The sequence below is a fragment of the Thamnophis sirtalis genome, unplaced genomic scaffold (assembly GCF_051295495.1).
Source record: "Thamnophis sirtalis isolate CommonGarterSnake01/CBP01778 unplaced genomic scaffold, rThaSir2_p1.2 scaffold_3, whole genome shotgun sequence".
NCBI lineage: Eukaryota > Metazoa > Chordata > Lepidosauria > Squamata > Natricidae > Thamnophis > Thamnophis sirtalis.
This window is the reverse complement of record NW_028261383.1, coordinates 93550920-93576285: the sequence shown is the minus strand read 5'-3', so window position 1 is coordinate 93576285 and position 25366 is coordinate 93550920.

Here is a 25366-nt window from a genome sequence, read left to right as displayed (position 1 = left end):
TAAATCTTGTCTTTATTTTCAACTAGCCGATAATCCAGTGTTGCCTGGGTATTTATTTATAGGGGAGAAATGTATGGACCAAATGTAATTTCTAATGTTTGATTTTCCCCCTTACCAGAGGGAGGCCCCTTGTGGAGTACTGTGCAGCTGTTACCATGGCAACTCCACTGCACTGTACAATAGAAGCCAGTACAGCAGTACAGCACAACAGGCTGTATCTTAACAGAACCCACATCCTGAGAGGTGTTAGGGTGTCTTACCTGCACAGTATTTTTCTCCAGAGAGTAAATCATCTGTGTACCAAGTTTGGTTGAAATTTCTCGAGGGGTTCCATAGTTATGCTGTAACACACACACAGCCGTATATATGTATGTATGTATGTATGTATGTATGTATGTATGTATGTATGTATGTATGTATGTATGTATGTATAGATTCATTAAATCCCAAAGAGATGTTGCAAGTATTAGCCAGTCATTCTTTAATATTATAGGCCAAATGATTGAGAAAGGGATGTGAAGCTTTCTCTAAAAATCAAGAAATAATCAAGAGCTTTTGATTATATATGTGCCTCCTCCACAAAAACAGGCATAGGCACACACACTCACACTCATACATTTACACACTCACACCTCTATATAGTCATATTTGATTATTAATACTGACACATACATTACATCTTTTAATAGGATGATAACTTAAAGAGGTTATAGTTTCAAAAGTTCTAGGTCAAAGTAGACCAGTTTGAGAAAGGAAGAAAACTGTAACTTTTTAAAAACTAAAATGCAGTCATTGAGGCAAATTTAGTAAATGTTCTCTAATTCAGTCGTTCTATGTCTACATGAATTTCTTCTTTTTATGATATCCTGTATTCCTTTGAAGACATATCCAGTTGAGATTTTTTTTGGTACAGCTCAATGCTGAAAACCTACCCTTAGAAACTAATTAAAACAGAAATATTTAGCGCCACTATTCTGAAGCCTGAAGGATATTTTTGAAGAAATATTTGGCATACCATTGGAGTGACTATCTATTATATCAAAAGGGGAAAACATAAAAAGAGATACATATTTCAATAAAATGTACTTCTCTTAATGGATACAGCCAGATGCATATTTCAAATATTTAAACAGAAACAAGAATAATAAAGAAGAATATCAGTAGTTGAGATGTGTTTTTGCTTATTCAACTTGCTATCCAAATTGGTTATTGTGGGTGTCATGATCCAACAATACCTTCATGACCTGAACCTTCAAGAAAATACCCTTGATGTAGGCAGCTGCCTCCTTTTTTGATGAGCGTGATTCACCTATCTCTTCTTGGGAAAAAATAATCCTATGGAAATGCTGGGATTATATGTCCAGCATATGAATTTCACTTTTCCCCCTATTCTGTTTCAGACCTTGACAAGTTAGCTTTGCCCTCACTGAGCCCTTTCTGGTTCTTTCTCTCTACATATTGAATCCAGACTTCGCAGAGAGAAATGGACCTTTCCATGCTGTCAGTAAATCCTCTTCTAGCTCTCAGGAACAACTTAAACATCTTTTGATTTGATCTGAATGAAAGAATTCTTCTTGTAGCTTCCATGTAATTATCGTGTTCTGCCTTTATGAAATTTAAAACTAAGTCAACATTCCCTTTGAGCCTCATATAATAAAATAGCCATTTCTTTTGGAAACAGGTTTAATGCCATCAGCTATACCAGACTTAAAAATGACAGCTGGGTCTTCATGCCCATGAAGTTTAAATTTCAATTTGCCTTTTTTTTCTATAGTTCTAAATTCCTTAAAACTGCTAAGTGTTTCTTCTGTTGCACTGTATTCAGATTGCCTTGGATTTTGATTTTCCTTTTATGTATGATCATCAATGCAATTAAAACTAAAGGTTTCCTGCTTCCAAAACTATTTTGCTGAATATTAGGTGATAATAAAATATAGGCATAGTAAATTATAAATAGAGACTTTAAATACATTTAATGTCCTATAAGATAAAGAGATTGAGGCATTATGTGTGGCAGACATGTTCTAAATGCTTCCAGGACTACTAGCTAAAAATCATTAAATAGTAAATTATTTGGAATACTCTACCAAGGGCATACATTTCTTGTTGGATAGATAGGATTTATAACTTCAAATGCTTCCATGCTTACTGCAGTGGATTGAAAACATATAGAATGAGATGTTGCATATTGCATGCTGGTATTACAAAATGTAAACTTTATATAACCATCCAATAAATAAATCTGAGCACCAGTTTAGTGTAGTGGTTAAGGCACAAAACTAGAAACCATGGTACCATGGTTAGAGATAAGGCTAGCCTTGGGCCAATCATTCTCTATCAACCTTAGGAGGAAAGCAATGGTTAATCACACCTAAAATGGTGCCAAGAAACTTCAGGGACTAGGCCTGGTATTCAACAGTGACTTAAAGATGTAAACACACACAAACACACACACACACACACACACACACACACACACACACTGGATTTAAGCAGTTGGTTTAGTTTTGAGAGATTTTCAGATTTCTTTCTGGATCCCAGTAGCACTGACAATATGCTGAGACTTCCGCATGGACAGAGTTAGAGATAGTCATAATTTCATGTTGTTAATATAAGTCAAGTTCTTTATCTTATAAGCACCATAGTTCACTTGGTAGTGAATGATTTTAGTCATTTTAGCATATGAATAAAAGCCCGATTGAAAGCTGAAATGACTGAAATAAAGCCAAGTGCAGAAATGTTGAAAGTGCACATAGATAAATGCACATAGCTAGATAGACGGTGTCAACATTCTGACTGACGAACTAAACCAAAGCAACCACAGCCGAGACAATCCAACCTCTTAATGCAAAACTTTATTGAGTACATCATTTCGGGACAGATGAGGGCAAAACCAGATCTAACTATTTCCTGCTCAAACCCACAAAGTTAAAATTTAGATTCTCTCTTCCCCTATTAGACCAGGTCACACTGTCAAATTGAGTCTCATGATATTGTTTTGAGAAAATCTTTTGGCTCTGGAAAACACTTGCTGAAATGTCTTTGGTTCTCATGGCTGTCTTCTTGATGTCTGCAGCCTACATTCTATCTCTCCCTTCCCTCCCTGGTTCGTTGGCAAGCTGAGAAGCAATAATGGTTGCAACAGCAGAAGTGCATTTCGAAACTTGACAGACTTGGGAGACAAATGGAGAAAAGTAAAATAGAATGGCTTGCAATGTCAAGAGTTCTACTAGAAAAATGCCAGATCCTGAAAATGTGGTGACCAACCAGAAGGAAAAGAGCCTAAATGGATAAAAGAAGACAAAAGTGAGAAACCCTTTGTCAGTAAAAATATAAGGCCAAAATATGCAAGTTATCATGGTTAGATGTAAACATTGAACAATCTTAGAATGCTGGAAAGATTATTTAGTTGTTCTTATAAAAAAAAAGATAACAAACATCCTTTCCAAAGCATAAGAATGTGACATCACAAAGGTGTGAATACATAAAAAATAGCAAAGACTGAATCACTTGAAAGCTACATAAATAAACACACAGCACACTCATAGACATCTATAGAAGGTTGGCCAAGGCTGCTTGTTACTATTAGTCCATGTTTAATGTGAATTTCTGGCCATTATACCTAAATAGGGTAGCCATTTATGAGTCACTACCCAAGAAATGGCATCACTAAAATAGATTAGTATGCAGTAATTCTTTCAAATCAGGGCAGAATTATATTAATTCTCCATGTTCGGGAAATTTGCAACTTAGTGACTCTCAATTGTAAGTTGCTTCCTTCTAATATTTTTTGAATACTAAATGGGACTTGATAGGACAACCCTTCGAAGAGAAATTGTTCTCTGTAAGACAGAATATGTAGACCTTCCATGTGATAATGGCCAACCAACTCCATTGTATCACTCAAATGATATATGGATTTTCCTAACAAAAGGTAGCGTTGTAGTTGCATCTGAGTCTCTCAAATGCTTGAACTTAGAGATCTGCTGGTTTGAATTTGGAGTTTATATTTAGAAGTGTGAGTCAATATTCAGTGTTGGACATGTCCTCTTTAGTTTACTCAGTATTTATTTATTCATTTACAGTGCTGCCCAACTCCAGATTGACTCTGAGATAGTGATTACTCTCATGACCCATGATAGTAAATTCCAAAAATTAATTGAATATTATATCAGATTTTATTTTCTTTATGTTTATACAGGGGAAGAAGTGCTTTTTAAAAATAACTGTATATTCCTAACAATGTTCTGAAGTGCAAGCTTGGTTTAAGCTCAGTTCCTGAGATAGAATTTTAAATATTCCTAGCAGTCATTCTGAAAAATAAATAATATTTGTAAAATTGACATATAGGAGGAACATACTGGTTTCTACCTCTTAGTTTTTGTTTTTGACTGTATTATTTATTCTATATTCACAAGGATTCTTCTATCACTTTCTCACATTGTTTATTCAATTGTGTATTTATTAATTCAACCCATTGTAAAAATATACTTTTCTCAGTTGCACCTCCTTTTTCTATTAAGGACAAAGTGTTTTAAAAATTGCCATCCATTGAGGCCAAACTGAAATATAAAACCTGGATAACAGTTTGCTCTTATTTACAGACATGCAGAGTTTGTGCCTGTTCATTAGATTTGTGATATATTGCCATCTCATATTTCTCTCCTTGGAATTAATAAATGTTTTGGCTTACATGGTTCTAATAAAAAGTACACAGTGACAACACAAAGGATCTAGGAAACATTATTGCTGTAATGGAAACATCATATATCTCATCTCAAGTATTGCCATGCACTCAGCAATTACATGAAATCGAATCTTTGTCAATGTCTTTGAACTGGGCTTTTGCACTTACCATGAGAACTGGGATTACTGAGATATTTGGGTGAGAAAACCTTGCAGTTGTTTCAATGATATTTAATCCTACAGGATTATAGTTCTTCTACTGCCACTGATCTAGCAGTTAATGTAATGAAAACAAAAGTCCTTACACCAGACTGGGTCACTACATACCAAGGATACTGTAGATGTCAGAAAGGCCCATAAATTGGATGGCAAGACTTCCGGAGGATGGAACATGATAACCTCATGAAGGTGTGGAAATTGGAATGGGTGGAAGGAAGATATTGTGCTGCAAGAAATTTCAACCAAAGCTAATAATAGGCATGGCTACACTGTGTTAGGAAAGCCTTTCTAGATGTTGGAATACTTTTCAATAAAATGAATCACAAACATAAGATCGTAAAAAATCTCACTTTTTATCACTCTGCAGTCCCTATTCAGAGTAAGTTGAGACAACTGGATGGAGCTGAGCATTTACAGGCTGGATGCCCATTCAGATGCCATGCAGAGTTTGAAGCAGATTTTTTCCCCCCTCAGGAGAGAAACATCTGCTATTGCCGAAGATTGAACTCTCAACTTTCTGAATGGGAGACAAGTGTCTTCACCACTAGGTCACCACACTGCTCAAACACAAGATCATAAAATTACATTAATTAATGTTGAATATTACACAGAATACCTGAAGAGCTTTATAGTTACAGTATCATGTCAATTATTTGAAGAATATTACCACCCAATTGTAATTAAGCTTTCTTACCAATCTCTACTTGGTTTACAACAATGTGACATAGTGGTGGTAATGGCAATGGGGGTACCAAAGGAGAAAATGAAAGATCAAATTAGGGACAAATATTTATGGAGAAAATCTATCTATGCAGCTGCTAAGAGTCAACTCCAATTTGATGGCACATGATCAATCCACCAATCACCATGGCCCACAATCCGTATTAGTTAGGTATGAGATCTAGAAGAGAACTTTGAGAATTTCTGAACCTAACTACAGTATGTCTCCTGTGTGGCCTTCCATGAAGATGCACAAGATCAAAACATAGCATATGAATTTCAGTTTATGGTTTATCTGCTCTGAGGTGAGGTCAAATATGTGGCATAGGTCAATCAGCCACTATTTTAGACAAAGGCCATGGTTGTCACAAAAGGTTGAGCCACCTCCAGACCCATGGAAAGATAAAGAGCCAAGGTGGCGCAGTGGTTAAATGCAGCACTGCAGGCTACTTCAGCTGACTACAGTTCTGCAGTTCGGCTGTTCAAATCTCACCGGCTCAGGGTTGACTCAGCCTTCCATCCTTCCGAGGTGGGTAAAATGAGGACCCAGATTGTTGTTGGGGGCGATATGCTGACTCTGTAAACCGCTTAGAGAGGGCTGAAAGCCCTATGAAGCGGTATATAAGTCTAACTGCTATAATGAGGTCACCCAGAACCAACAGCCCTGTGAATTCCCAACCACCACAGGAAAGATATCACAGATCATACTGCAGTATACATGGGAAGACAGTGAACAAGCAAGTTTCCTAGTTTGTCCTAATTTATGTTTACAAATAACAACTCACATGTAGTCATCTGCAGAACAGTGCTTCTCATGATTCCCAGGATCTCCTAGAAAGCAAATGCTTATCTTCTCTTTCCTGAGTCCTGGCTGATGTTGTTCTCAAAACTCAGCCAGTTAGATCTCCGGGAAGGAATCCTCCCTCTTCATCTATTCAGGCCTTAGTTGAGGTTATAGACAGATCTACCATTCAATAACATTAGTTGACATGGTAGCAGTAAACATTAGCTATAACATTTTCAATCATTTTGTCCCCATAATGGCTTTGATTTACTGTAACCTAAGGATACCATTAAATTGCACCCCTGTGACTTTAAAAAAGTTAGATTTATTGTCTGCCTGCCTGCCTGCCTGCCTGCCTGCCTGCCTGCCTGCCTGCCTGCCTGCCTGCCTGTCTGTATAGCTATTTATATAGCTGTATCTTTCTGTCACCTATCTACAAACTAAGAGATATAAAAGGATACAACAGGAAATCTTTTGGAAAAAGAAATCTTCACAAAAAACTCAAAGGAGCTCTACAGCAAAAATTCTACCCAAAACAAAAATAACTACTGGTATATGAAAAATTAGATCCATAACTAAATGAGGCTTTTTTTGTGTTGTAAGTTGAACATTTTCATTGCAATTCTGAAGGAGAGTCCTTTAGGACTCTGACAGAATGGGATATGCTGACCATTGTGTTATAACATGAAAGGAGCAATTATGTTTGCAATAGAAGTTAGAATTTAAGAAGAGCTGGGTTAGATTAGATGAAAGGCTTCTCTGGATTAGCATTCTTTTTCCAGATGCCCATGGGAAGTTCATATGCAGAAGGGCAGTAGCAGCTGTGTGTCTTGAACAACTGGTACCAGCAACTAATATAATTCACAGTCTATAGATTGAGAAGAGTGGAGGGATATATAATTTATCATTGACCCAACATTATGTGTTCAATCTAGTGATTTCTAGATGTATTACTCAAAATTTGTAATGATAAAAGTATAAAAAATAAAAAAAATATTCAGTAAAGCTAAAATTGAAAAAAAATAAATACAAACACTAAAAATGGATGTATACTAAATAAAATATATACATATATATACATGCATATATACATACATACAGTATATTAGTATGCTTCCTTCTGCTATTCCTGCACTACTGCTAGTAACTATTATACCAATTGTTGCAGCAAGCAAAATTCTACATTAACAAATGTCATAAATAAAACATCACTCAAGTCAGGGACAAATACAGTAGGGAAAATATCAAATGCTAACCTGTTGTAACTATTCTGTGACCTATAATATTAAGACATTTGAGAAAGACAGGCTGAAAAGCAAAAAAAAAAAAGCCTGACAATCAGAATGATAAGAAAAAGGGAAGGAACAAAAAGAAAAAGGAGGAGAATATTATCATTTATAGATACAGTATTTCCTGGTTCATAGTGAGAAACTCTCTTAAATATCCACAGAGATCCAAGTCAGAATAGCTGAAAGAAATCACTAACAAAATCCATTTGTTTATATCAGCGTTTCTCCACTTTAATGGCTTTAAGATGTGTGGACATCAACTTCCAAAATTTCCTAGCCAGCCTGCTGGGGAATTCTGGGAGCTGAAGTCCATCCACCTTAAAGCTGACAAGGTTGAGAAATACCAGTTTATATGACTGAAACTGGGCAGCATTTTGCTCATTTCTCCTGCTCCATCTTGACACAACAGAATAGGATTAATAATTTCTCCTCTTTTTCACTTAATTCTTCTCTGAGAGAGCTAAAAAAAAAAGAATCCCTACTAAATCCAAATGCCCCCTTTTCTCTATAGTGTAAATTGGGAGGGACTACTGCTTTGCACGGTGTTATAACTGATAATGGAGGTTGAAGATTAGACTCACAGATTTTTCATAATGTTTCGTAAGATTTACACTGAGCTGAAGGGGAGAAAGAGAGGAAAAAAACATGCAAGTTCGACTGACAACCAGGCATGACGCCCAACACCCCTATATTTGATTCATAGTTATACCCCTATTATAGCAACGCTGAGAAAAAAGCTACTCACAGCAGTCTGCAGGGATAAATTGCTGTAGATACCGCAGATCAGAGGTGGGACTGAGGCTGATTTTTCATACGCAGTTAAACATCTACCATGCCTCCCGGGTTGCAGCCATGGGTGGTCTTCTTAAATGATCTCTGAAGAGCTCCTCACAAGCTAAATCAGCTCATTCCGAAGCATTGGGCTTTGTTGACATCTGTGCCACATGGGTATGCTTTTAAATGTTCAGAAAGTAAGCCAGCAAATAAGGCAGATGATGTCATATACAAGTTAGTGCTCACTTCTCTTTTTGTTTTTTTAAATAATAACCCTAATCACAGGTAACACCCACCCACCTGGGAAACCCAGATGTATTTTCTGTTTCATCTTCTTATTTTGCAGATTTTCTTACATCATCCACCACAACTAACCTAGGTGTCAAAACAATTCTTTGCCAAAAAACCAAAACAACACAGGAAAAGCCAAGCAGCCATTTTGAATGTGAAAGAACAAAACAAAAAGCTGCAATCTGCCTTGAGGTTTACAAGGCAGGGAACATGGCTTCAACTTTGACAAGAAAGTGAAGGGAAAAATAAAAATAAAAATGGAATTGTGAATGGAAATTGCAGCTGGTGTTTACGGCACGCTTGCTCTCAATTATAGGGCCATTTCATGTTGTAGGAAGATGATGTTCTGAAAGCTATACTTTCATAGTGTGCATTCTCTTCCTGTGAGATAATCAGATTCAAACTGTTTATACATTGTCTAATCATAAAAAAAGAATTCAAATTAATATTAAGATCTACCAATAAAATCGTGTTCTGCTTTCTATCTAATGAAGGAGCTGTGCTTCTCTTCCAAAGTTTAGATGGTTTTTCAAGTGCTTCCTTTTTTTTTAGTTTCAAAAGGGGGGAGCCAACATTTTTCTCCTTTGCTTTTAACCTGCAACATTTGGGGAAATCCTTGATGTAGGATTTAGTCCTAAGCACAATGGGAAAATTTCACTTTTGGAGTCAAAGGGCTGATCACCTAATGCAGGCCTGTCAAAGACGCGGCCTGTGGCTAGAAACTACCCATGCAGGCCACACACACTCCAACCCCACAAAGGCAAAAACAATCCCAATATGTCACAATCCCAATGCAATTGACACCCCTGACCTAATGGGCAGCTCTTTGAGTAGCTAGAAAAAGAAGATTGCATGTGTTAGGTTTCATAGAAGGATATCATGTCTGGGTACTGGAAAATAGCAAAAAATATAACCATGGCACTGGGCTAGATTTAAATTTCTGGGGTTCTTCGAATGAACACAACATTTCCATTAGGTCCTCACTTAAATTTGAACTTATTGACTGAAAAGAGAGTGATTTATAGAAGAAAACCATGAGAGATTGCTCATAGTGTATTAATGCACTTGGAGATATGGAGCCTCCCAGACTGAAGATTTTTGTTAAAGTGGGTTAATTTTCTTAGTGTTGGAAATACTTGGCTAAGAGGACTTGAAGGCAACTACCCAGACTTAGAATTCCCTCTGTCTTTATATGAGAAAGACAATTTTAAAAAGTTACAGGAAACATTTGAAAACTGACACAGGGCCACTAGAATGCTTCCTCACCCCACTTTCAGTTGCATGGGCCTCTTGTCCAAGCACCACATTGCTACTATGAAGCTTCTGCCCTCATTTTGACTGAGTGATAAACAATAATAGGCTCAATATTCTTTGATTCAGGGCCACCAGAATCCAGTGTGCAAATCATGCATTGCACAAAAGAGCAGGTGGGTGTGGGTGTGTTATTGTAAAAAAATAGTTCAGAACCACATGACATTGTTATGTAGAAAGAGATCGCCTCCAAAATAAGATATATAACACTTTGACTATTTATGTCTATGGAGATTCTCAGTCATAGTTACCCCAAAGGTCCTTTTTCAAAAGGCAACTGGACTTTTTTCCCCCCTTGAAAACATTTATCTTCTCATCCAAGAAGCATAAGAACTTCTGAACTGAAAAAGAAGTCAGAGCAGAAGAAGCTTCTTGAATGAGAAGAGAAACATCTTCAAGGAAAAAAGCTAAGAAAAGTCCATTTGAGTGTACAAGTATGGTTTGCGGGGTGTGTGCTAAATGGAGTATTGAAGAAGGACAACTTGTGTGTCAACATGGCCGGCTTTTATTAGATGAAATAGAAGTTTCAGATTTTTTTTTTCTGGGCCCTGTGACTCAGTAGAGTTTATGGAGTGTGCCAGCTTGTGAATAAAGAGCTGAAACAAAGATCTGAAGCTAGTCACTAGGGATGACTTCATGTTGAATGCCCAAGAGTGCATGATTGCTCACTTTTGAAAAGGAAAGCTTTGAAGTAAGAGCTGAGCTAGTGAAGAAAGAGCTGAGCTAGTCACTAGGGATGACTTCGTGTTGAATGCCCAAGAGTGCATGATTTCTCACTTTTGAAAAGGAAAGCATTTATTTCTGCCTGTTCTCCATTTATCTTCTTTGGCAATATTGCCAAGTCCTCCCTTCCTAAGTCATGTACATTTTCTGATTATGATCACTTATTTTGCAATAAAATATTTCTCCCTCCTCCCCTGACATGCATGTGTGTGCATATATAACTTTATGTTCAGAGACCCATACTGATGTTAAAAAACCAGAAGTCCATTGTTCAATCAATCAACTTAATCCTACCTCTCGCTGATAACTATGGCTATCACATTTCAGAGTGATTTTACTGGATATTATCTGGGATTATGTATGGTAGCCATTCAGTCTAGACAGGAGTTTCTATTACAGGGAACACAGACAAAAGACTAATAAGAAATATTAATTCCCATGTATAAACTGCATCTAAGGAGATGAATTCTGTTCTCCAGGATCTATTCAGTTTATTATTGATTTGCTGTATCTCATAATAAGGCAATGGTTCACTTTTTTGACCAGATTGCTGCTAGGAAAAAGAGGTGTGCTCCTGCAACCAGGTTACTAGAACTAGGTTACTTCTGATCCATTGTCACAAGGAATGATATTCCAAGTTCAAATTACCACATTTTAAAGTTGCAGAATGGATCAGTATTCACTTGCCCAAATGAATTAGGGGCAACAAAAATCTGAGTCAATCTAAATGCATTTGCATCTCAAACCAGTTCTCAATAAGCTGGGCCATTTTCACAATTAAGAAATGGCACCAGTCTTTGATGGGCTTGGGAAACGTTATGCCAATTTGATTTAGGCCATCAACTCATCAATATTGTGAAAATAAATACAAATTTATTTTCAAAGACTACAAAGGATCCTAAAAGTAAAAAAAAAAAAAGTCATTTTTATAAGGAGAACAGGATTAGGTTTTCAGCATGGGTATTAGTACATCTGCTATGGAAATTTCCTCTCCTTAAGCAATTGGTAGGGGATTTTTCCCCCCAGCTGGAGAATTTCTTGAAAATTGATAAGCCATACTCCCAGCTCCCAACATGGGCATCCTACTGGTTCCAAAACTATTCCTTCACTATTGAAGTGCAACACAGTACAATGAGGGATTTATTATACATTCCTAAGGTAAATGTAAAGGCTCCCCTCGCACATATGTGCTAGTCATTCCCAACTCTAGGGGACAGTGATCATCTCCGTTTGAAAGCCGAAGAGCCAGTGCTGTCCAAAGACATCTCCATGGTCATAAATGTTGAAAGTGCATGGAACGCTGTTACTTTCCCACCAAAGTGGTCCCTATTTTTCTACGTACATTTTACATGCTTTCAAACTACTAGGTTGGCAGAAGCTGGAAGAGGTAATGGGAGCTCATTCCATTACACGGCGCTAGGGATTGAAACCACTGAACTGCCGACCTTCTGATCAACAAACTCAGCATCTTAGCTACTGAGCCACCATGTCCCATTCATTCCTAGACTTCTTCAAAAAAGCAAATAATTGGAATAAAACAGGGATAGTTAATAGTTGCTAGAATTTAATGTTTACTTTCACGGAGATGAATATACTAAGAAATTCGGTCAGCGGAAAGACAACTTGTTTAGACTGCATAATTTTATTCTTAACAGGACAAAGATGAAAACATTTGAATCTCTTACCACACAATGCTCTGCTATGTTTTATTAGCTTCACTGTTTCAAAATAAGTAGTGCTGCAATTAAAGAGCAACAGAAACAAGCAGAAACATTGAGACCTTTGACCAAATTTGAAAATCTTACAATTATTTTCTACCCATGTGGTTAATCAATCCTAATACTGAACATCTGTTAGCTATAATTTATAAATTATTATGAAAGTATGATTCAGAATCTGAACAAGTTGACGATTGTGTGATTCAATGGATGCAGAACTCAAAGAGTTGATGCACAGTGGGAATTTCAATGGACTAACAATATTAAATCTCTCCTGAAAAACATACTTAGAGCATATTGGTATAAGATATCCTAGGATCGGTACTGCAGTCATTATTCTACAGCAAATAATTCTTTTTCTAAACAATGGAATGAAGCGTAACAAATAGGTGGATCCTTTATTCATATATGATACAATGTTGTACAGCCCCAAAATACTGGAAAATTCATAGTAGAATGAAATAGACTTTGAGGATTGTAGTTCCACTAGACCTTGAGGTATTTTTTTTATTATCACCGTAAAATTCATCCATTCAAAATATATCAAAGTACTAGCATTGTATATGATCATGATTGCAAGTATTCAAAATTTTAAATTTTTATATTGGAAAATATTCTTCCTTCTTTCCTTCCTTCCTTCCTTCCTTCCTTCCTTCCTTCCTTCCTTCCTTCCTTCCTTCCTTCCTTCCTTCCTTCCTTCCTTCCTTCCTTTCTTCTCATCAAGAGGAGACTTGGGGCCGCTTACAACATTAAAACCCAATAAAATATTAAAACAATAAATAACCCAAATAACAAAATTTACAATTAAAAGATGGGGAAAATGGAGCAGGATGCACATAGGATCATGTCTTCATCTATCAGTCACCTCTAGAATGATGTACCCCTGTTGGGGCTCCAGGGTTTATAGAAGGTCAGAAGGGTAGATGCAGATCTCTTTAGAAGAATAGTCTAATTAAACTATAGGAAGATGCTTCAATGTTAAAAATGACTTTGTACATAATACGTAACTCTGATGCAAAATTTAATTCCAATTGGAATTGACTCCAGTCCTCCAGTCCATTTGTTTTCCCTTTTCGTGGATTTTAATATTATATAGAATTGTCCACATCAGAAATTTCAGTTTCTCTATCCACTGGATATAATTATATTTTAGTTTGATTTATAAATATTGCTTATAGTTTACAGTTCTGATAGTGATCTGCACTGTGCCAAGTTGTTTGATTTAACATTTAATAGGATATGATAATCTGTACTTCATTTGTTGTTTTTATATGTTCTATGTATATATTCACATTCTGTTATTCCTTCCAAATATTACATTATTACATTATTGTTAGAGTTTTCCAATCCTAGTCTTCTGCTTACTCTAAATTGCTTGGAATAGCAATAAATTAGGAGAAGGGAAGATTTAAACATTTAAAAACATATTTTAACTATATATTTTTTTAATATACCCTTTATCCCTGCTCAAAATTGTATCATAGCCTTGCTTACTTTTTGAAATTAAATCTTAATCAAATAAAACCAAGTACAATGATTAACCACTAACATTTCATCTGACAACTCTGTACAATATGACAGAGCAAGACACAAACTGTCCACCTAAATGCTAATATTTTGGGGAACACTGGAGAGCTGCAAGTTGATCTGTTCAATTACTCATGAATATCCAAAAAAGTTAATTCACCAAAGATCAAAGAAACTGTGAAAGGGAGCCTTCAACCCTGGCAACATATTTAGCAATATGCAGTAAATAAAATTAGATTAATTATTCTCCAGGATTCTTTTTATTTGTGCTATAGCTATTCCAGTAAAACAGACCATAAAATGAAGCAATATTTTGCTAACAGTAAAATAATGCAATTTAGTGCATGGTCAATCTCTTGGAACTGAATCAGTGGGAATGCTGAAATAGCATCAAAGGCATCATTTCATCAAAGTATCTTCTGTATTTCTTAACCACATGGTTTTTCTTTTTTTGCATGTCAGGAAAATAGAATAGTTGGGGTTGGGCTGGGGGAGATAATATAAAATATTATTAATGTTCAGAATGAAGTCCATGGTAACTGAAAACATTTCTTCTCATTTGACTCCAGTCCTCCAGTCCATTTGTTTTCCCTTTGTAAGAGGTTTTGTTTGTGTTTGTGGTATCAGGGATTGGTGATTGTCCACAAAACAATGGCAGCTCATACTATTTTATTGCCTTGAATATCTGCTGTTTATAGGATCAAACTGACTGCATGACCTTTGGGACATAAATTGCTAGCAATAGACTGAAAATTCCTTTTTTTCTTCCTAGCATTTTCCCGCAAATAGAGTCTGCAATCAAATGTTGATCCATTGGTTGTGACAGGAATTGACCAACTGGCTTGTCACCTGAATGTGATGTCATACACTGAGAGAGAGTGACTGGCCCAAAGTCACCCATCCAACTTTCAGGCCTAAAGTGAGACTGTAACTCATAGTGTCCTGATTTCTAGCCTGGTGCTTAACCACCGGACCAAAATCTTAATAGCTTGAAAATGTGTGCCAATAAAATCCTTCAGATAAAGAGATAGATCCTTCAAATAGAATTGAACCGGCTGAACTCATGGAGACCCAACTGCAGTTCTTGTACTTTCTTACATACGTTCATATTCATAAAACCCCATACTAATTAAGCACATGGAAAGAAGATCTGAACTCTTCATTGTAGAAGGACTTAAATTGTTCTTAGTACAAGATGCCAGAGTACATAACTTCAATCATGCATCACTTAGTGGGAAATTGCTGAATAGATCTAAGAACAATCCACAGAAGTAATTTTGGGATCATTTCTCAATAGAATGTTTCTCTAGCACGTAGTTCTCACCAGTCTAAATGTCTTCTTGGCTTTCTAGCCAAACAAATTAACAGAGCAGAGCAATACTTTAAAGAAAAACCTGAGTGTGGAATTAAAGCAGCTAACTTGGCATTCAGGATCCTGGCTGGGGATTCAATAGTTTTCACTATCCTTCAGAGAGATTGGAGCCCAATGTGTGCATATTTCAAATCCAAGAAAATAAGGCAACCAGAAGAAACTCCATCCAAGTCCTACTTTTTTAGAAGCACGGCTAATTCTTCTGCATTTTTCAAAGACACACAGGAATTTTCTTTTTAATTGATTAGATTTGTGCAGCCCCATTTCTTTTTGAATGAACTAAGAAGCCCTCTTCTTTTCTTCTTTCAGGATTAGTTAATCCATTTTCTTCTGCAATTTCTCAGTTCCCACTGGGCCTTACCAGCTCCGTGCCTTGTTGAATTCATCATTTTATTTTTATGCCCTCTTCATTTACATGCCAAGATGTTCTGCCACAAGTCAGCCTTTCCCATCCTCATGCTTCCACAGTTGGCTTTCACATTTTGCAGTTCACAGTCAGAATGACCTTTTCCCGTGCAACCCAGGATTGTAATCCAGGATGGGGAATTCCCCCAAAATGGGGGAAACTGCCATAGATTTTCTAGTCTAGTTTTCTCCTGATATTATGCAACCATCTTTAAGGACAGCAAGATGAAAAACAAAGCAGGCCAATAAATAACAGTAGTGAATAGATAGTTCCTAATGTTTCAAGTATATATGTTTTTTCTGAGCAGGCATTCTAATAAGGGGACTTCATTATAATTAGCAGCAGCAGTAGCCTCCACTGTTCAAGTAAAGGAGAAAAAAATGGAATCTTCTATGGGGGACACTGATGGATCTAGGAATGAGGGAGTTTTGCCTAAGCACAACTCAAAGGGGGATGTTCTTGATTCATAGTTCAGAATCTCATACATAAAGCAAAGCTTTATTTTTCCACATGCTATTTTACAAATCTTTCTGGACAAAGTTCTTAGAGCAGAAAAAAAAGTGTTTTTTTTAAACTTTGGGTTATTATTTTGTACTTGTTTCTTCTGCTTCTTTAATGCGTATGTTGCAAACTCTATTTTAATGCTGATTTTACACTCCAGTTTAGCTTCTCATTTTAGTTGCTGATTTAGTTGCTCGGAATGCTCTAAAGTGAGATGTCAATAACCAAATTAAAAAAAAAATCTACTTGCAGTCAGTGTCTTCAGCAGGTTTATTTTCTGGGAAGCACAAACAAGAGAAAACTCTAAATAGCCTGCTTCACAAATCTTTACTGGATCACTGCTTTGACATAACACCATTCCTTAACAATGACAAAAGGATAACGAATTCAAACCCTCGTCCTTAACGAAGTACCTTTTTGCTTTCAAAGGTTGGTTAGGCATGAAAATACTTCTGCTCCTCTTTAAATCTATTAAGTCAATGAAGTGCAAACATATTACAAGTTCACTTTCCAGGTTACACAAATCTATAAAAAAGCTGTTCAATTGGAGTTCAGAGGGTTTCTTGGAGACAAATGAGCCTTTTCATAGGTATTAGCCACCTAGGTGGTAGTAATCCACAAATGGTAATTCAGTTAAAAGAAGTCACTCAGCTTTCATGCCTCCAGCCAGAAATAATGCCAACGTATCGTGTGCCTCCAGCCATGAAGGAAGAGGCGGCTAGAAAGCATTAATTGGTATTATTTCCTGGAACTTGGATTCTACCTAGGGATACATTTATTGAGGTCCTCAGGTTCTAAAAGTTGCCATGTAATTATGATAATGACCCAATCAAACTGGCTTGCAAAACTATGCCTGAACTAGTCTCACGTGAAAATAGAAATAAAGCATTTGAAGGCAATGGACACTTAAAAAAAAATCAACTCTCCATCAATACCACACTTAATGTTGTTACAGAAATCCAAAAGATGGCATATACTTAGGGCAATCAATAACATCTTCATTTATAAGACTTAGCTTGATCAAGCTCTGTTGAATAAAGACTAGATTTGATAACACTTTTGCACTTGCTAGAAAGCAGGTTTTTCCAAGATTTCTGTCAGTTAATTATTAAGTCAGATTCAAGTTTTGGTTATTGCTCCAACCCATACAGACTCTGTGTAGCATATAATAAATCAAACTGCAATAAAATCAGAGTATTGAAAATAATGACATCAAACAAATGCAAGGCCATGAAAAAGTTGGAATCAGGATATTTGTCAGATAGTCTTCAGCTTCTGAGATCACCTGGGATGATTTTGTCACCTACTCTAATAGCTGGGATATCATTTGTCAGCATCCTATAGATAAACTTTCTGGGTGGTGTATTTATGCACTAGAATATATTCACCCAAACTTAAGGAAACATTTACCATAACATCTTTTTGGCCTAGGTTGAACTCACCTTTTCACCCATTCCCTCCTATCCACAAATATTTTTAGGGAATATTCGTTGTTTCTCCTGCTACTTTCATAATGCCTCCTTAATTCAATACCATATTTTCTTTCATCTACACCCAAGGTGTTTCCCAACCATGGCAACTTTAAGAGATGTGAATTTGAACGCACAGAATTCTAAGAGTTGATGTTCATGTATCTTCAGTTGCCAAGATGAGAAACACCGATTGACATTATTATTATTTAACTCTTGACAAAGAGAAGCCCCTTTGTCCACTTCAGATCTGAATACTGGACTACCCTATTATATAAATGTAGTTATACAATCAAGAAACAAAAATAGACAAGGCTAGTATAGACATAGATAGAATCAGATAGGATGACTGCGTCCAGCTTTGGAACTAGAAATGGAGAATATTGTTTACCTTTGGGACCTTCACTTTTCTATGATTCACTTTTCAGGGAATGAAAAGGTGAAGGGGCTGGAAAAGAAACAGGAACAATCCACAGAACAGCTGGAGCTAAGACTTTCAAACAAAAATATGCCCATGGCCCTCTCCTCTTTTTTGATAATATCTGAATGGTAATTCAATAAAAGACTTTAAGTTAATGCCGAATGCTCCAGATTTTCTTTGAAACCTTTAAGATAGTAGATCCCAGAAATACTCCAGCCAACCTCATCCATTGCCCAATTGCATTTACGGTTAGGAGCCCTTTCTCAATATCTAATCTAAATCACTTTTCCCGTAAACCCTTCCTTAACAGTGATGCTTCCTCCCTTATCTACAATATATTCCAGACTCCAAAGCAAAAATTGATTTGCATGCTATGCATTTTGGAAACAGATTTTTTAAAAAATATTGTACAACATTTTGGACATTTAAAAATATAAAGTACTAATTATCTAGATTATAGGTTTTTTTTAGGTTTATGAGTTCTGTGAAGAACTGTTCTAAATCTAACATCTGTAGGAAAAAGACATTAATACAAATGAAACAAAACATTTTAAAATGCAGAATGAAAGACAGAGTGCCAAAGATTCCCATCTGGCTTTTCAGTTGTCTTATCCAAAAGATTTTCAGTGGAGAGAGAATGTAACTCACACGCATACTCACCAATCAAAGCTATGTAAGAATTACATACAACTCAGTAACTTTAGCCCTTGAATTAATTGTTTTTATGTGCTTTCTTGGATAACCATATCCATGAGTAATAATTTTCTTTTCTTCCCTAACCCAGTTGTACCACTTGCAATCCTGATGGTTACATCCCAATGATCCCCAACATCTCACTCTTCCTTCTCCAGATTTATTAGGTTAGGTTAGGTTTATTTCATTTCTATGCCGCCCTATTCCCAGAGGGACTCAGGGCGGCTAACAAACCCAGGTGAGGGGGTAATACAGACAAGGCAAAAACAACAAACAGGATACAGAGAAAATTTAAAAACAATCAACAGTCACACAATTTCGAGTGGGGAAGGGAACTCATCAACCCCAGGCCTGTCGGAACAGCCAGATTTTAATGGCTTTACGGAAAGCCTGAAGGGAGGTGAGGGTCCGGATCTCCGTGGGGAGTTTGTTCCAAAGGGCCGGAGCAGCCACAGAGAAGGCCCTCCTCCGGGTGGTCGCCAGTTGACATTGGCCAGTAGATGAAATCCGGAGGAGGCCTAATCTGTGGGATCTGATGGGTCTTTGGGAGGTAATTGGCAGCAGGCGGTCTCTCAAGTACCGAGGTCCAATACCATGAAGGGCTTTATAAGTGATGACTAGCACCTTGAAGCGTATCCGGAGACCAATAGGCAGCCAGTGCAGCTCGCGGAGGATAGGTGTAACTTGGGTGTACCGGGGTGCACCCACAATTGCTCACGCGGCTGCATTCTGGACAAGCTGAAGTGTCCGAATGCTCTTCAGGGGCTGCCCCATGTAGAGCGCATTGCAGTAGTCCAGTCTTGAGGTCACAAGGACATGAGTGACTGTTGCGAGAGCCTCCCGGTTCAGGTAGGGACGCAATTAGTGCACCAGGCAAACCTGGGCAAATGCCCCCCTGGTCACAGCCGACAGATGATGTTCTAAAGTCAGCTGTGGATCCAGGAGGACTCCAAAATTGTGAACCCTGTCTGAGGGGACGTAGAATTTCACCCCCCAGCCTGAGAGATGGAATACCTAGCCAATTATTGGGAGGAAAACACACAAGCCACTCGGACTTGTCCGGATTGAGTGCAAGCTTGTTAACCCCCATCCAGACCCTAACAGCCTCCAGGCACTGACACATCACATCAACCACTTCACTGAGTTGGCACGGGGTGGACAGATACAACTGTGTATAGTCCGCATACTGATGATATTTTATCCCGTGCCGCCAAATGATCTCACCCAACGGCTTCATGTAGATGTTAAAGAGGAGGGGGGACAGGACCGAGCCCTGTGGGACCCCATATTTCAGGGGCCTCAGGGTCAACCTCTGTCCTCCAACCAACACCGACTGCGACCTGTCCGAGAGGTAGGAGGAGAACCACCAAAGAACGGTGCCTCCCACCCCCACCTCTTGCAACCGCTGCAGAAGGATACCATGATCGATGGTATCGAAGGCCACTGAGAGGTCAAGAAGCAGTAGGACGGAGGCATGACCCCCGTCCCTAGCTCTCCAGAGATCATCGGTCAGTGCGACCAAAGCAGTTTCCGTGCTGTAGCCAGGCCTGAATCCAGACTGAAAGGTATCTAGATAATTTGATTTTAAAAAGTAACATTTCTTGAGAACATCCACTTTGATATTTAAACATCATGACAAGATCATGAGTACAGGAAGGTGTTTCTGCTGCTCGGATGCCAAACCTACTTTTCCAGGGCATAAGTGACATTTTGTAAGAGATAGGGATAATATAGATTTAAAATTGGGAGGTCCTGCTCACAGTCACTCATGTCCTAGTCACCTCCAGATGGGACTACTGCAATGCTACCTTTAAGAGTATCCAGAAGCTTCAGATGGTATAGAATAAAGTGGCATGGACAGTTATGTGTGCTTCTGGAACAATATGTGTCATACCTCTGATCTTTGAGTTGTTTTAATTGCCTATTTGCTTCTGGGTCAAATTCAAGGTGCTGGTTTTAACCTTTAAAGCCTTTCACGGCATGGGACCAAGTTATCTGACAAACCGCCTTTCCTTAGTTAAATCTCCCCATCACACTGCAGAGAAGACATGCTACAGGTCCTATAACTGTAATCTGGTGGGTCTAATAATCAGCAATCATAAATCAGAAGAGCGCCTTATTGGGTCATGGGTTGCCTTGCATTAGGTGATTTCTGATGGCAATTGGAGGAAATTGGATGGTCACTGCTCACCAGGTTGTTTGCTCTCGTCCTGTCCTTTCCTTGGAGCAAACTGGTCTCTCTGAAATTTTTCTTTTGAGAGAATTGAAGGACTTGACTTTCTTCATTTCATTTGTGCATTTGTGCATGTTACTTTGATACTACCTTCTAGGGATATGTTGTTAATTTTACAAGTCAAATAATTATGGAAATAATTATGCCTTGGTAACCATCAAATTATTTAAAGCCAAAATTTGGTGTTCAATAATATATGGAGGTCAGATGTGTATCTATAACAGAAACCCAAGCATAGAAGCTATAATCAAGATTTGTGAAAACTTTACTTGATTTCTAATTCTTTAAAATTGTCAGAACGAGGCTTCATCCCCTCTGGGGCTTGACTAAAAATCTGCTGGCTTAAATTCTGGCTGAAGCAAGAACCTTGGTAATCTCCTTGGTCCGTCTCTTCCCACAACAGGTTTAGAACTACCTCAAGGAAACAAATTAATGATATGATATAATGTCACGTTTCCTTAGCAGCATTTTCTGCCTTTGGCCCTGATAATACTTTGGTTGAATTGAAGCAGAGGATTTGGGACTTAGATATTCAGACCAATCAAGGCAGTGTTTCCCTTTTTTTTCTACAGTGTAATTGGCACCCTTCACTGGACTGTGCCTAGATATCTCTTTACACTCTTACTTGGTCCTCACATGATACAATCTGGGGTGCCACCCATTAAGATTATCAGTAGACACATTAACCTCCCTTCTGAAACCCGCACCTGTCTGTGCTGAGATATAAAGGTTGAATCTATATCACATGCTATTCACATGTCCATTATATGCTGTCCCAACAGCAATCGAAACCCTTAATCCCATTTCTCAGTAATTCTAATTACTCCTGGGATTAGGAAGGTTTCTGCTCTTTTTTTATGACATCAGTCCTCAGAAATCTCTAAGAAGGTTGCAAAATTCCTTTTGATAGTCATAGCTTTCTGAAATGTCTGGTATCTCATTCTTTCTAATGGGCTGTTTCATAATCTTATCTTGTTATTTACTATATTGTTGAATTTCTTTTTTTATGAGCAGTCTTGGGATCTAATTAAATAAATAAAATTCGGTGTCCCTTTTTATCTAAGGCAGAGGCACATGAGCAGAAGTCTCACAGTTGCATGTGACGCTGGAGATCTCATTCTAAGCTGTAATGTGGGATGTTCCAGAACAGGGACAGTGGTTATATCAATCAATCAATAAAATGCAATGTAGTTGATATGCTCAGTCAATATGATCAATCACCATATTGACTATATTGCATTTTAATTAAGATAAAGGAAAGTAAAATGAATTAAATTTTGTATTGGCTTCCTCCAACTTGGAAACACCAAAGCCATGAGTTGTGATGGGAGTAAAGTAATAACCAAAAATCAACATGGGTTTGTCAAAAACATATCATGCCAGACTAATCTTACTGCATTCTTTGACAAAGTGACAAAATTAATGGACCAGAGGAATGCTGTCAAGATAATTTACCTGGACTTCAGTGAGGCATTTGATAAAGTAGACCATAACCTACTACTAGATAAAGTAGAAAAATATGGATTAGACAGCATCACCACCAGATGGATACGTAACTGGCTGACTAACTGCACTCAACGTGTAGTCCTCAATGGAACTGCATCTACATGGAGAGAAGTATGCAGTGGAGTACCCAGAGGCTCTGTTTTAGGCCCAGTACTCTTCAACATCTTCATCGATGATTTGGATGAAGGAATAAATGGGGAACTCATCAAATTTGCAGATGACACCAAGATGGCAGGAATAGCCATCACTCTGGAAAATAAGATACAAAATGATCTTGACAAACTTGAACATTGAGCGCTATCTAACAAAATGACATTCAATGGTGAAAAAAGTAAGGTTCTATATTTAGACAAGAAAAACATGCACAGGTACAGTATATGTGGTAAAGAGCTCAATAGTAGTAACTGTGAGAGGGATCTTGCAATCCTAATGGACAACCATTTAAATATGAGCCAGCAGTGTGCAGCAGCTGCCAAAAAAGCCAACACAGTTCTAGGCTGCATAAACAGAGGGATAGAATCAAGATCATGTGAAGTGTTAATACCACTTTATAATGCTTTGGTAAGGCCACACTTGGAATACTGCATTCAGTTTTGGTCGCCACGATGTAAAAAAGATGCTGAAACTCTAGAAAGAGTTCAGAGAAGAGCAACAAAGATGATTAGGGGACTGGAGGCTAAAACATATGAAGAACAGTTGCAGGAACTAGGTATGTCTAGTTTAATTAAAAGAAGGACTAGGGGAAACATGATAGCAGTATTCCAATATCTCAGGGTTTGCCGCAAAGAAGAGGGAGTCAAACTATTTTCCAAAGCACCTGAGGGTAGAACAAGAAGCAATGGGTGGAAACGAATCAAGGAGATAAGCAACTTAGTTCTAAGGAGAAATTTCCTGACAGTTAGAACAATTAATCAGTGGAACAACCTGCCTCCAGAAGTTGTGAATGCCCCAACACTTGAAGTCTTTAAGAAGATTTTGGATAACCATTTGTCTGAAGTGGTGTAGGACTTCCTGCCTAAGCAAGGGCTGGACTCAAAGACCTCCAAGGTCTTTTCCAACTCTGTTATTCTATTCTATTGTATTCCATTCCATTTCATTCCATTCCATTCTATTCTAGTGGTGGTTGTAGTGATGGCTGTGATGGTGCGATTAAAACTGTACTCTTGAGTGAGCAATTGTTGATAAGACAGTCAAAAGTCTGGATAGTAGATGTGGTAGTACCTGGAGAAAAGATGAGAAGAATGGGAGAAAAATCACATACAAAAACCCTCAAATGGAAGTAGAACAACTGTGGCAAAAGAAAGCAAAAATGGTACCAATAGTAATAGATGCCTTGGGTGCCATTCCAAAATATCTGGAGCACCACTTGAATGACTATAAACATTGACAAAATCACCACCAGTCAATTGCAAAAGGCAGCTTACTTGAAATATTTTACACCCTGTGATGATACCTTTCATATTATTAAACAACAACATCTGTCAGATTCTTGGGAAGGACTTGGTAAGTAGGGAAAAAAGCCAAATTCAGTCTAAACATCTGGCTGATTGTGTGATCAACCACAATAATAATAATAATAATAATTTTGATAAGCTGTTATTTTTTTCCATAGCTTCCTTTGTTCTGAGAAAACTCCTTTAGTTAGTACCGCCATCGAAAAAAATGTATTCACATATTTTATATTGCTAAAAGTTAGCATTAAAAAAACTCCACATATTTTAAAATGACTGACATTGTTAAATACCGGTATGTAAAACATATAGCAATATTACTTGCCCTGGGATAAATGTGTGTTTGCTGATAATAAATTAAATGAAATTAAATGAAATTAGCAATCATAAATATAATCAAGTTGATCCTCGAGGCTCAGAAGAAGAAGCCAAAATCTATCATGAACATATACAAAGAAAATCGGAACAGATTGCCAATTAAGAATTACTAGTGTTGCATTTAAAGCCTAGGTGAAAAGGTCAGACTTTACCACTCATTGTGTTTCTGTTTACACAAGTTCTGTCAGCTTCCATGAAGTTATTCCTCCTCTATTGCGAGAAATGATCTCATGCCTGAAGGTTCATTAAGAGAAAAGGGCAAATAAACCTTTGGAACCGTGAGCCAGAGTCCAACACAGCTTAGTTGTTTTGTACTTACCGAGCTGTTAGGAGTAATGTTATCTCAATGCGCATTCGGTGGATTTATAGAGGACCACTGCAGATGTTGAGTTTAGACAGGTCGCTAGACTGAACAAACATCAGGCGGAGACAGGAAAGGGGGAAATGATGGAGTTTCATGTGCGCATAGGAAGACTAATTGCTTGTGGAACAGCTGTGTGGTACTTGAAACTCAAGATGAAGCATCTGCTGCAGGCACTGTCTGACGACAAAAGGACCCTTCTAAAAATCATTTGCCTCCACTATGGAGTCTAATTAAGAGGAGAGCAACAAGAAACAAATGCAGAAGCTCCTTGTGGAAACTTCTTCTTTGATGTTCTGCTAACTGCTAGATGGTTAGGAAATGAAGAGGTTTTACTCAGGGGTGGGTTGCTGCCAGTTTTACTACCAGTTCGCAACCAACTCGCTTTGCTCGCACGCGCATGTGCACTTTTCAATGTAATTATTCTTCATGCATGTGCAGAGCAATTACAGTGAACTGTGCACGTGCAGTCACTAACATCCAAAATGGTGGCAGCCCAGCGACGGCGAGGGAACCAGTTTGAGGGCATGGCA